General features: G+C 43.5%; 1 long non-coding RNA gene and 1 pseudogene across 2 annotated transcripts in view; one reads left to right on the top strand and one right to left on the bottom strand.

Annotated features, from left to right (window-relative positions):
• The window catches only part of LOC134927966 (uncharacterized), a 95,059-nt gene that overhangs the window by 41,041 nt on the left and 40,892 nt on the right, over positions 1 to 13,126 (bottom strand). The gene's annotated exons all lie outside the window — the stretch shown is intronic.
• On the top strand, positions 4,781 to 4,898 carry LOC134930398 (5S ribosomal RNA; annotated as a pseudogene).

Genomic DNA, 13,126 nt, shown 5'->3' with positions numbered 1-13,126 from the left:
TTCCTCAGCTACCAGAGCCATTAAATCTAAAGAACACTTATTGAGTACTCCACACCAGCGGCTACAGAATACAGGATTATTCCTGCCTAAGGTGGGCACATTGGCTATACAAAAGCCACGGGGTATTTGTTTACGTCTGAGGTATTCTGATAAGAATTGACCATGTAATGTGAAGTCTATTTCTCTCTGTCTATGTTTCAAAACTTTGTAAAATATATCAATTGGTGTGTCAGCAGGTAATGATTCAAAGTCAAGTTTGTTGAATGAGAATTTTTCAGTTTCTTCATCTGTAAATGAAACAGTACCTATTTCAGCCTGGGCCAGGAGCCCATCATCCAACAACTATACACCACTCTGAGAAATGGTGTGGTGAGGATGATACCCAATATAAATACTACTTAAATAACACAAAATGGGAAAACATGTACAGTATACACACAAATAATAATACAGTACAAAAATAACAAACATCATATGTTCTAGATCAGAGTACAACTGATCAGTGGGTTATAACAGCATCCCCCAGTATCCTATACAGTCGTGATATGTACAATACAGTCCTATATCTTTGATGGGTGTCAGTAAATAGAAACTACACAAGGCAGTTCCATCTAGATATCCACACAATGTCCCGCACTCGCATCTTCAATTGGTTCACTTAGGCGGGTGTAATATACACAGTTGTCCACAGTTACCAATGACTATCAGAACCATACAGTGTATCGTTGGCTATTAGGTAACAATATTAATGAACGATCAAGTAAGCAGTTTATGAGACGACAAGCTCTGCCGTTCCCTCGAGAATTTGGATCATCCATCTCCACATCCGATACTGATTACAATAAAGGACAAGCCGAATCCGCACGTTTTTTTTTAGATCCGGGTACCGATTACCCTACCATCCAAAGCAGGCTGCTAAGAAGCGGCATAGACCACACCCAAAGCGAGGGGGGCACCAGGAGAAGGGGCCGAAGGAAGTGCAATTAAACACGGTATTTAACTTATCCAACACTACTTTGAATGAAGCAGAAATTAAACTATTATCACAAGGTCTCTCTTTTGTCCCGACTTGCAGGACCAATTCTTTTCAACGGTCTATAGATCAATACAAATTTGGCACATCCTTACATCTGCGTGAATATTTTGCAGATAAACCCTCCGATTGCGTGAGAACAAGGCTCAAAGCAAAATCTACGTTTGACCCACCTTCTTCCTGCTCAAGCATTTGGACAATTCTTGGGTTAGTACAAAGAGATTCTGAGGTCACCCCATCTAATAAAATGTATGATAACTTAACTACAGCCAAATGATTAGCTCTGAAAAAGCTTAGAGAGGTATCACACCTAGTAATACGTCCCGCCGATAAAGGTAGAGGTGTAGTTGTCCAAAATTGGACAGACTACGATCGGGAAGTGATCAGATACCTGTCTGATAGGACGACTTATCAACAATTGGATTCTAACCCAATACCAAGCATCAAGTCGAAGATCATCTTGTGTCTGATACCCCTTTCACACAGAAATGTCTGAAAGTCCCGGCATTTCAGTGATGGGTAGTTTTGCCGGGACCTGCCTGACCACCCCCTTTCACACATACATGCAAATTACCAGGTTGATAATTTCTACCAGGTAATTTGCAGAACAACATGGGTATTTTGTCTGTGTGAAAGGGTCAACCCGTGTCATAATTCCCGTGTCTCCAACCCTGGTAAATTCCAGGGTCCAAGTCCCAGGAATTACAACACGGGTTGACCCTTTCACACAGAAAAAGGACCCATGTGTTTCATGAAATTACCAGGTGGAACTGCTTCACCCGGTAATTTCATTTTCTGTCTGAAAGGGGTATGAAACGGGTTTGAGCAAGGAATGATTAGTAAAGATCTATTGAAAATTCTTACAGTGAACCACCCCAAATGTCCTATAATTTATACGTTACCTAAAATTCACAAAACTTTAATACAACCACCAGGTAGGCCTATCATTGCAGCTGAAGGCTCCCTGCTCCAGCCATTGGCACTATTTATCGACAGTATTCTACAGCCTATGGTCCTGAAGATCAATAGCTATCTCGGGGACAATTAAGATTTTTTGACCCATTTAAACAGTATCCATGACATCAATGAGGGCACTTTGTTAGCTACCATGGATGTCTGTTCCTTATATACAGTAATCCTGCATCAGGAAGGTTTGGACATCTTACGAAATGTGTTACAGAGTTCACCTTGTAAGTATTTTTCAACAAAATTCCTTTTGGAAATGACCGAACTAGTACTTAAGAGTAATCATTTTCTGTATAAGAAAGATTTTTTTCTTACAAATATCTGGGACAGCGATGGTGTCAAATCTGGCCCCATCCTATGCCAATTTGTACATGGCTTGGTACGAGAACACATACATAATGCTCCACTATGGTCATAAAATCCGTTTTTTTCAGACGCTTTATTGATGATGTCTTTCTCTTATGGCAAGGAACAGAGTCTGAATTTAACAGGATGGTCACCGGTTTGAATGCCTTGAACAGTCCTATATGATTTACCCACACTATTTCAGCCACAGAAATCAACTTTTTGGACATCAGTGATGAATAAGGGCTCTAACCTCATCACCACACTGTTCCGGAAACCGACTGACCGTAACATGATATTACATGCCACTAGCATTCATCTTCCCGCACTTTAAGAAAGTTTACTCATATCGCAGTATCTCAGGGTGATGAGAATCAATTCAACACCCACATACAGGGATGAACAATGCGCAGAGATCACAACACGTTTTTTGGAATGAGGATATACCAAGAGAGTTCTCAAACAATATCTAGATCAGTGGTCTCCAACCTTAATTGGGATGTGAGCTACTTTCGGAAAATAAAAACTCTGAAGGAGCTCCCCCCTCCCCCCAATACGCGTGCGTTCCTGCAAAAGTGGGTGTGGCCTCACAACTACAAGTAATACCCCCGCGTAGTGCCAGATACACAAATAATGCCCCTCAGCAGTGCCAAATACACAAATAATTCCCCTAAGCAGTGCTAGATACACAAATAATGCCCCTCAGCAGTGCCAGATATACAAATAATGCCTCCCAGCAGTGCCAGCTACACAAATAATGCCCCCCAGCAGTGCCAGATACAATGCCCCCACCAGTGCCAGATAAAATACCCCCGCAGTGTCCAAAACAGTGCCCCACACAGTGCTAACCCTTGCTGGCTTCTTCTACTGCTGCTGTTGCTGCTCCTACTGTATGAGGGACGGAAGGGGAGAGCGCCTGCGGTGAGGGTGACAGCGTCTCCGGCGGCGGCGGGCATTTAAAATATGGTGCCAGTAGGTGAGCCAATCAAAACTCGTAGGTGCCACCACTGCTGGTCCACGAGCTCTGATTGGCTGACGGCTGGCACCATATTTAAAATGAAGGGAGGAAGAGTGCAAGTGACTGCCCAAGCCTGTGCACTATGTGAGCTACCGAAAATACTACGGTGAGCTACCGGTAGCTCGCGAGCTACGGGTTGGAGATCACTGATCTAGATAAAGCCACCAGTATCTATACGGGTGTCATATATGATAAAAGGGCGAAAAGTGAGCGGATGATTTTTTCAACACAATTTGATGGAAATGCAAGCACCACTAAGAAAATATTACACAGTCACTGGCCAATTGTGTCCTCTGATTCTAATTTACCCTTCTCCAAGACTGTGGCACCAATGATGGCCTATCGTAGGGGGGCAAATATGAAATATCTACTCATTCGCCCGACTATGTTTTCTGAACAAAATTGTTGAATTTTCAGTTGATGCAAGCTAGACCTGGCAGTTTTTCATGTGGTGGTTGCACCACATGTAGATCCATGATGACGGGTTCTTCTTTTATTCATCCGCATACAGTAAAGAAGACTACCATTAAATATCACCTTCACTGCAGATTAGATTTTGTCATATACATTTTAAAGTGCCCATGTAGGCTTTGTTATGTGGGACTAACTACTCGGGCATTCCGAGACCGAATGGCGAACCATAGGTCATCGATCCACAACACCTTACTAACAGGACATACTGATAAACCAGTTGCTCGTCACTTTCTGACAGCTAGGCATCAGGTGGCCAGCCTGAAATGCAAGCTGATCGACTGGGTTCCGCCTTGACAGACAGGAGGTGATAGGACCCTTGCTTTTAAACAGAAGGAAAGCTTATGGATACACATGCTTGATACAGTGGTCCCTAGGGGGTTAAATGAGGCTAACCCTTTACACATATTCTTATAGAGCCCTTATGTTTATTGATATGTAGTTTTAGGTTTGCTAAGCTAGCTGTTCTATTTTTATAGAGGTCCACTGTCCTGCTTAGATGTATACTGTCACAGTATCTTGTGCTAACTTCCTAGTCGCTACATTTATATTACACTTTACTCCATTACCATTGAGACTGGCGCGCATGTGCGGTTATAGATAGCTGGATGACACATTTGGTTCTGTCACTGACCACCCGCTATCCGCACATAGTTAATATGGTGGAACGCACTTAGCGTCATTTCCGGTCGGTGGAACGCAGGGACAATCTTTAAACATTGGAGCCCAAGTGGGCGCTTACTGGACCTATGTACCCCTATGGTTGGTGTGGGCTGCGCAGACCTCACTCTACCCTATAGGCCTTTTCAGTCTATTTTCTCACTTTTATTTTCAGTACTCTACCTTAATACTCAACTCATTCATTTCTATATGTGCTCTCTCATCCATTAATTTGGACAGCAGAAGCATGTTTCCGCTATAAGGTAGCAATACTCTCTCATTCAGCAGATTACTGCCATACTCCATGGGATATGCCCAATCTCATCTGATCTTGGAAGCCAATCCATGGTAGGCCTGGTTAGTAATTGGCTGGGAGACCAGCAATGAATACAGGTGCAGTAAACAATCAAGCTGAACAGCAGAAGTAAAATATCTACCGACTATTACTTTTCTACATACTCGGTAGAGTCTCTTCTCCATATTTTTGGTATATGATAACCCTCCTCTTTCTGTGGGGGATGTGATTACACCGATTGCTTTATTGTAATTAGGATTTCGGAAGAACTCCTAATCATAAAGGTGTGTAACATTGTGACCTCTCTCCCTAGAATTTGTTTTGAATAAGTAGGGCTTTGTATTAGTGCCCATAAACCTTTTAAGGATCACAAAAATAATAATAATCTGCTGAATTAAATGCCTTGTGGTGACACCACTGCCAGAATATAGAGCTGTAGGTGTTGGACAACCCATATAGGCAACATTTTCTCTTCTGTTAAACAAAGACAAATTAATGTGCAATAGAAAGGACCACTTAAGAGGTTAAGAGGTTACCCCCTGGGGATTACCTAACCTGTTTGATTACATATGTTTATTGATATACAGGCCTACCCAGAAACCCATATTATTAAGCTTGAATGTTTTTCACCAAGGCAGATGGTCAATTCTTGATTACAATTCTTTCTTTTTGAAATAATTAAAAGTTAAGTTTTATTGTGTATTAACAATCATAAGAGTGCCCCAACACAGAGTCTTTCTTTTTTCTTTGTTTTGTTCATGTACTTTTAATGACTCTGGGAGCACCACCGACACTTGACTGTCACAATAGGTGAAATTATTGATATAGTCGGTAACAGACTTTCATCCATCAGAGGTTACAGTCTGAGGCTATAACCTGTGTGGAACTACCCATCTTTTGTTGAAGCTTCCCCAGTTCAGCCTCAGCCCTCAGGTGTGACATATATATATCATCTTTAACTATATTATCTATATTTATATAATCTATATCATCTATATGTATATCATCTATTTCTATATCTGTATCATTTCAATCTAATCTTTATCTGTATGTATATCATCTATACAGGTTGAGTATCCCTTATCCAAAATGCTTGGGACCAGAGGTATTTTGGATATCGGATTTTTCCGTATTTTGGAATAATTGCATACCATAATGAGATATCATGGTGATGGGACCTAAACCTAAGCACAGAATGCATTTATGTTACATATACATCTTATAAACACAGCCTGAAGGTCATTTTAGCCAATATTTTTTATAACTTTGTGCATTAAACAAAGTGTGTCTACATTCACACAATTCATTTATGTTTCATATACACCTTATACACACAGCCTAAAGGTCATTTAATACAATATTTTTAATAACTTTGTGTATTAAACAAAGTTTGTGTACATTGAGCCATCAGAAAACAAAGGTTTCACTATCTCACTCTCACTAAAAAAAAGTCCGTATTTTGGAATATTTGGATATGGGATACTCAACCTGTATCTATATAATCTATATCTATATCATTTATGTCTATGGGGTATATGCAATTCACGGCGAATCGCGGCAAATTATCGCCGTTTTTTAATTCGACACAATTCGACAGGTGAATTCCGGCAGGTGGCTGCCGGAATTCACCATATTCAATGAAAAACGGATTCGACAGTTCCGCGGGCGAAAAACGGCCGATTTGCCGGATTTTGCCGCGATTTTAAAAAACGGGAAAAAACCCGTAAAAAAAATGGCGTGGGGTCCCCCCTTCAAAGCATAACCAGCCTCGGGCTCTTCGAGCTGGTCCTGGTTCTAAAAATGCGGGGGAAAATTGGGCAGGAATCCCCCGTATTTTTAAAACCAGCACCGGGCTCTGCGCCTGGTGCTGGTGCAAAAAATACGGGGGACAAAAAGAGTAGGGGTCCCCCGTATTTTTTACACCAGCATCGGGCTCCACTAGCTGGACAGATAATGCCACAGCCGGGGGTCACTTTTATACAGTGCCCTGCGGCCGTGGCATTAAATATCCAACTAGTCACCCCTGGCCGGGGTACCCTGGGGGAGTGGGGACCCCTTCAATCAAGGGGTCCCCCCCCCAAGCCACCCAAGGGCCAGGGGTGAAGCCCGAGGCTGTCCCCCCCATCCAATGGCTGCGGATGGGAGGCTGATAGCCTTGAGTAAATTGACAAGAATATTGTTTTTTCCAGCAGTACTACAAGTCCCAGCAAGCCTCCCCCGCAAGCTGGTACTTGGAGAACCACAAGTACCAGCATGCGGGAGAAAACCGGGCCCGCTGGTACCTGTAGTTCTACTGGAAAAAAAATACCCAAATAAAAACAGTACACAGACACCGTGACAAGTACAACTTTATTACATACTGCCGACACACACATACTTACCTATGTTGACACGCCGACTGCCACGGTCTCCGACGATCCGAGGGTACCTGTGTAAAAAATTATACTCACCTTCCAGCGTCCAGAGGTACATCCACGTCCAGAGATAATCCACGTACTTGTTAAAAAAAGAAAACGAACACCCGTACCAGCGGACTGAAAGGGGTCCCATGCTTTCACATCAGACCCCTTTCCCCGAATGCCGGGACACCACGTGACTCCTGTCACTGAAGTCCCTTCAGCCAATCAGGAAGCGCTACTTCCGTGGCGCTCACCTGATTGGCTGTGCGCTGTCTGAGCTGTCAGACAGCGCATCGCAAAGCCTCTCCATTACTTTCAATGGTGAGAACTTTGCCGTCTGCAGGGGTTACCCGCGGTCAGCCGCTGACCGGCGGGTGACCTCACCGCTAGCCGCTAAGTTCCCACCATTGAATATAATGGAGGGAGCTGTGCGATGCGCTGTCTGAGTTCAGACAGCGCACAGCCAATCAGGTGAGCGCAACGAAGTTGCGCTTCCTGATTGGCTTTAGAGACCTTTCTGTGACAGCTGTCACTCTGAGAGGTCTCTCTGCATTCGGGGTAAGGGGTCCCATGTGTAAGCATGGGACCCCTTTCAGTCCGGCATGGTACGGGTGTCCGGTTTCTTTTTTTGACAAGTACGTGGATTTATCTCTGGACCCTGGCTGAGGTGAGTATATTGATCTTTTCTTTTCAGGTATCCGTGGATTCTACATGGAGAAGAGGACCGATGTCGGCGTGTGAACATAGGTAAGTATGTGTGTGTCGACGTATGAAATAAAGTTTTACTGTCACGGTGTGTGTGTCCTGTTCTTATTTGGGTATTTTTTTTCCAGTAGAACTACAGGTACCAGCGGGCCCGGTTTTCTCCCGCATGCTGGTACTTGTGGTTCTCCAAGTACCAGCTTGCGGGGGAGGCTTGCTGGGACTTGTAGTTCTTCTGGAAAAACCAATATTCTTGACATTTTACCAAAGCTATCAGCCTCCCATCCGCAGCCCTTGGATGGGGGGGACAGCCTCGGGCTTCACCCCTGGCCCTTGGGTGGCTGGGTGGGGGGGACCCCTTGATTGAAGGGGTCCCCACTCCCCCAGCCAGGGGTGACTAGTTGGATATTTAATGCCACGGCCGCAGGGCACTGTATAAAAGTGACCCCCGGCTGTGGCATTATCTGTCCAGCTAGTGGAGCCCGATGCTGGTGTAAAAAACACGGGGGACCCCTACTCTTTTTGTCCCCCGTATTTTTTGCACCAGCACCAGGCGCAGAGCCCGGTGCTGGTTTTAAAAATACGGGGAATCCCTGCCCAATTTTTCCCCGCATTTTTAGAACCAGGACCAGCTCGAAGAGCCCGAGGCTGGTTATGCTTTGGAGGGGGGACCCCACGACATTTTTTTCAGGGATTTCACCATTCCATCTATTAAAAAAAATATATATTATTTTTAAAAATATATAAATAATACTTGTGCCTCCAAAAAAGACAAACCAAGTACCTAATCCCTTCTAATATAAATAGATCTGATATTACCACGAAAAAAACTCACAAAAAAAACATGTTTTAAATTTTTTTTATTGGTTTCACCCTCCAAAGTGTGGCGGATTGAAAATGACGAATTTGCTGTCTAAAATCACTGCTGTCGAATTTCCAAACTTGAATTGAATATGCTTTTGTCGAATTGCAGCACTTGTATCATTGCAGAAAAGTCGAATTTGCAAAAAGTCGAATTTCAAAAAGTCGAATTTTGAAAGTCCGTTTTTTTGACGGAAAGCACTGAATTGCAATGACGATTTTTTTTTTGGCGAAAATTACCCGAAATTCGACAATTTCGGGAATTCGACCGCAATTGCATATACCCCTATATCTATATCATCTATACCTATAGCTACATCATCTATATCAATATCTTTATTTATATCATATATATCTATATTATCTATATCAATATCATCTATATTACTATATTTTTTATATCTACATATTTATCTATCATCTATATATCATCTATATCTATATATCTTTTATATTTATATCATCTATTTCTATATCTATATCATCTTTATATCTATATCATCTATATCTATATTATCTATATCTATATTGTCTATATTATCTATATCTATATCATTTTTCTCTTTCACCTATATCTTTATCATCTATATCTATATTATCGACATCTATATCATCTATATCTATTTCATATATATCTATATCTGTATTATCTATATCTATATCATCTATATATCTACAACATCAGTATCAATATCATCTATATCTAAGTCATATATATATATATATATATATATATAATCTATATCTACATCTTTATCTATATCATCTATAACTATATCAACATCATCTACCATCTATAGCTATATCATATAACTATATTTACATCATCTATATCTATAACATCTATATCACTTATATCTACAGTATATCATCTATATCTACAATTTATATAATCTATATCAATATCATCTATATCTATATTATACTGTTTATATAATCTATATCTATATATCATCTATATCATATATTTCTATATCTATATCGTCTACATCTATGTTATCAATATCTAGATAATCTATATCTATATATCATATTTTTCTCTAACGTCCTAGTGGATGCTGGGGACTCCGTCAGGACCATGGGGGAATAGCGGCTCCGCAGGAGACAGGGCACAAAAGCAAGCTTTTAGGATCACATGGTGTGTACTGGCTCCTCCCCCTATGACCCTCCTCCAAGCCTCAGTTAGGTTTTTGTGCCCGGCCGAGAAGGGTGCAATCTAGGTGGCTCTCTTAAAGAGTTACTTAGAAAAAGTTTTTAGGTTCTTTATTTTCAGTGAGTCCTGCTGGCAACAGGCTCACTGCATCGAGGGACTTAGGGGAGAGATTTTCAACTCACCTGCGTGCAGGATGGATTGGATTCTTAGGCTACTGGACATAGCTCCAGAGGGAGTCGGAACACAGGGCTCGCCCTGGGGTTCGTCCCGGAGCCGCGCCGCCGACCCCCCTTGCAGACGCTGAAGATGAAGAGGTCCGGAACCAGGCGGCAGAAGACTCTCAGTCTTCATCAGGTAGCGCACAGCACTGCAGCTGTGCGCCATTGTTGTCAGCACACTTCACACAGCGGTCACGGAGGGTGCAGGGCGCTGGGGGGGGGCGCCCTGGGCAGCAATGTATAATACCTGTATGGCGAAAAATACATCACATATAGCCCTTGAGGCTATATGGATGTATTTAACCCCTGCCAGATATCTAAAACTCCGGAGAAGAAGCCCGCCGAAAAGGGGGCGGGGCCTATTCTCCTCAGCACACAGCGCCATTTTCCCTCACAGAAAGGCTGGTGGGAAGGCTCCCATGCTCTCCCCTGCACTGCACTACAGAAACAGGGTTAAAACAGAGAGGGGGGGCACTGATTTGGCGATATGTATATATATTAAAATGCTATAAGGGAGGAACACTTATATAAAGGTTGTCCCTGGATAATTATAGCGTTTTGGTGTGTGCTGGCAAACTCTCCCTCTGTCTCCCCAAAGGGCTAGTGGGTCCTGTCCTCTATCAGAGCATTCCCTATGTGTGTGCTGTATGTCGGTACGTGTGTGTCGACATGTATGAGGAAAATATTGGTGAGGAGGCGGAGCAAATTGCCTGTAATGGTGATGTCACTCTCTAGGGAGTCGACACCGGAATGGATGGCTTATTTATGGAAATTACGTGACAATGTCAACACGCTGCAAGCCGGTTGACGACATGAGAGGGCCGGCGAACAAATTAGTATCTGTCCAGGCGTCTCAAACACCGTCAGGGGCTGTAAAATGCCCATTTACCTCAGTCGGTCGACACAGACCCAGACACGGACACTGATTTCAGTGTCGACGGTGAAGAAACAAACGTATTTTCTTTTAGGGCCACACGTTAAGGGCAATGAAGGAGGTGTTACATATTTCTGATACTCCAAGTACCACAAAAAAGGGTATTATATGTGAGGTGAAAAAACTACCTGTAGTTTTTCCTGAATCAGATAAATTAAATGAAGTGTGTGATGATGCGTGGGTTTCCCCCGATAGAAAATTATTGGCGGTATACCTTTTCCCGCCAGAAGTTAAGGCGCGGTGGGAAACACCCCTCAGGGTGGATAAGGCGCTCACACGCTTATCAGAACAAGTGGCGGTACCATCTACGGATAGGGCCGTACTTAAGGAGCCAGCTGATAGGAGGCTGAAAAATATCCTAAAAAGTATACACACACATGCTGGTGTTATACTGCGACCAGCGATCGCCTCAGCCTGGATGTGCAGAGCTGAGGTGGCTTGGTCGGATTCCCTGACTAAAAATATTGATACCTTTGACAGGGACAGTATTTTATTGACTATAGAGCATTTAAAGGATGCATTTCTATATATGCGAGATGCGCAGAGGGATATTTGCACTCTGGCATCAAGAGTAAATGCGATGTCCATATCTGCAAGAAGATGTTTATGGACACGACAGTGGTCAGGTGATGCAGATTCCAAACGGCACAAAGATGTATTGCCGTATAAAGGGGAGGAGTTATTTGGGGTCGGTCCATGGGACCTGGTGGCCAGGGCAACTGCTGGAAAATCCACCGTTTTTTACCCTAAGTCACATCTCTGCAGAAAAAGACACCGTCTTTTCAGCCTCAGTCCTTTCGTCCCTATAAGAGTCATATCTGCCCAGGGATAGAGGAAAGGGAAGAAGACTGCAGCAGGCAGCCCATTCCCAGGAACAGAAGCCCTCCACCGCTTCTACCAAGTTCTCAGCATGACGCTGGGACCGTACAGGACCCCTGGATCCTACAAGTAGTATCCAAGGGGTACAGATTGGAATGTCGAGAGGTTTCCCCCCTCGCAGGTTCCTGTAGTCTGCTGTACCAATGTCTCCCTCCGACAGGGAGGCAGTATTGAAAACAATTCACAAGCTGTATTCCCAGCAGGTGATAATAAAATTACCCCTCCGACAACAAGGAAAGGGGTATTACTCCACACTATATGGTGGTACTGAAGGCTAGGTGAGACCTATTCTAAATCTGAAAAATTTGAACACTTACAAGGGTTCAAATCCAGATGGAGTCACTCAGAGCAGTGATAGCAAAGAACAAGGGGACTATATGGTGTCCCGGGACATCAGGGATGCTTACCTCCATGTCCCAAAATTTGCCTTTTCTCACCAAGGGTACCTCAGGTTCGTGGTACAGAACTGTCACTATCAGTTTCAAGACGATGCCGTTGGATTGTCCAAGGCACCCCGGGTCCTTACCAAGGTAATGACCGAAAGGAGGATTCGTCTTCAAAGAAAATGGACGACCTCCTGATAAGAACAAGGTCCAGAGAACAGTTGGAGGTCGGAGTAGCACTATCTCAAGTAGTTCTACGACAGCACGGGTGGTTTCTAAATATTCCAAAACCGCAGTTGTTCCGACGACACGTCTGCTGGTCCTAGGGATGATTCTGGACACAGTCCAGGAAAAGGTGTTTCTCCCAGAGGAGAAAGCCAGGGAGTTATCCGAGCTAATCGGGATCCTCCTAAAACCAGGAAAAGTGTCAGTGCATCATTGCACAAGAGTCCTGGTAAAAATGGTGGCTTATTACGAAGCGCTTCCATTCGGCAGATTTCACGCAAGAACTCTTCAGTGGGATCTGCTGGACAAATGGTCCGGATCGCATCTTCAGATGCATCAGCGGATAACCCTATATCCAAGGACAAGGGTGTCTCTCCTGTGGTGATTACAGAGTGCTCATCTTCTAGAGGGCCGCAGATTCGGCATTCAGGATTGGATGCTCGTGACCACGGAGGCCAGCCTGAGAGGCTGGGGAGCAGTCACACAAGGAGTGTGATCAAGTCTGGAGAATTCTCTCCACATAAATATACTGGAGCTAAGAGCAAATTTATAATGCTCTAAGCTTAGCAAGACCTCTGCTTCAA

Source organism: Pseudophryne corroboree, chromosome 5 (assembly GCF_028390025.1).
Source record: "Pseudophryne corroboree isolate aPseCor3 chromosome 5, aPseCor3.hap2, whole genome shotgun sequence".
NCBI classification, from domain to species: domain Eukaryota; kingdom Metazoa; phylum Chordata; class Amphibia; order Anura; family Myobatrachidae; genus Pseudophryne; species Pseudophryne corroboree.
Note: the sequence above shows the minus strand (reverse complement) of the source record. Positions and strands in the feature narration are given on the sequence as shown.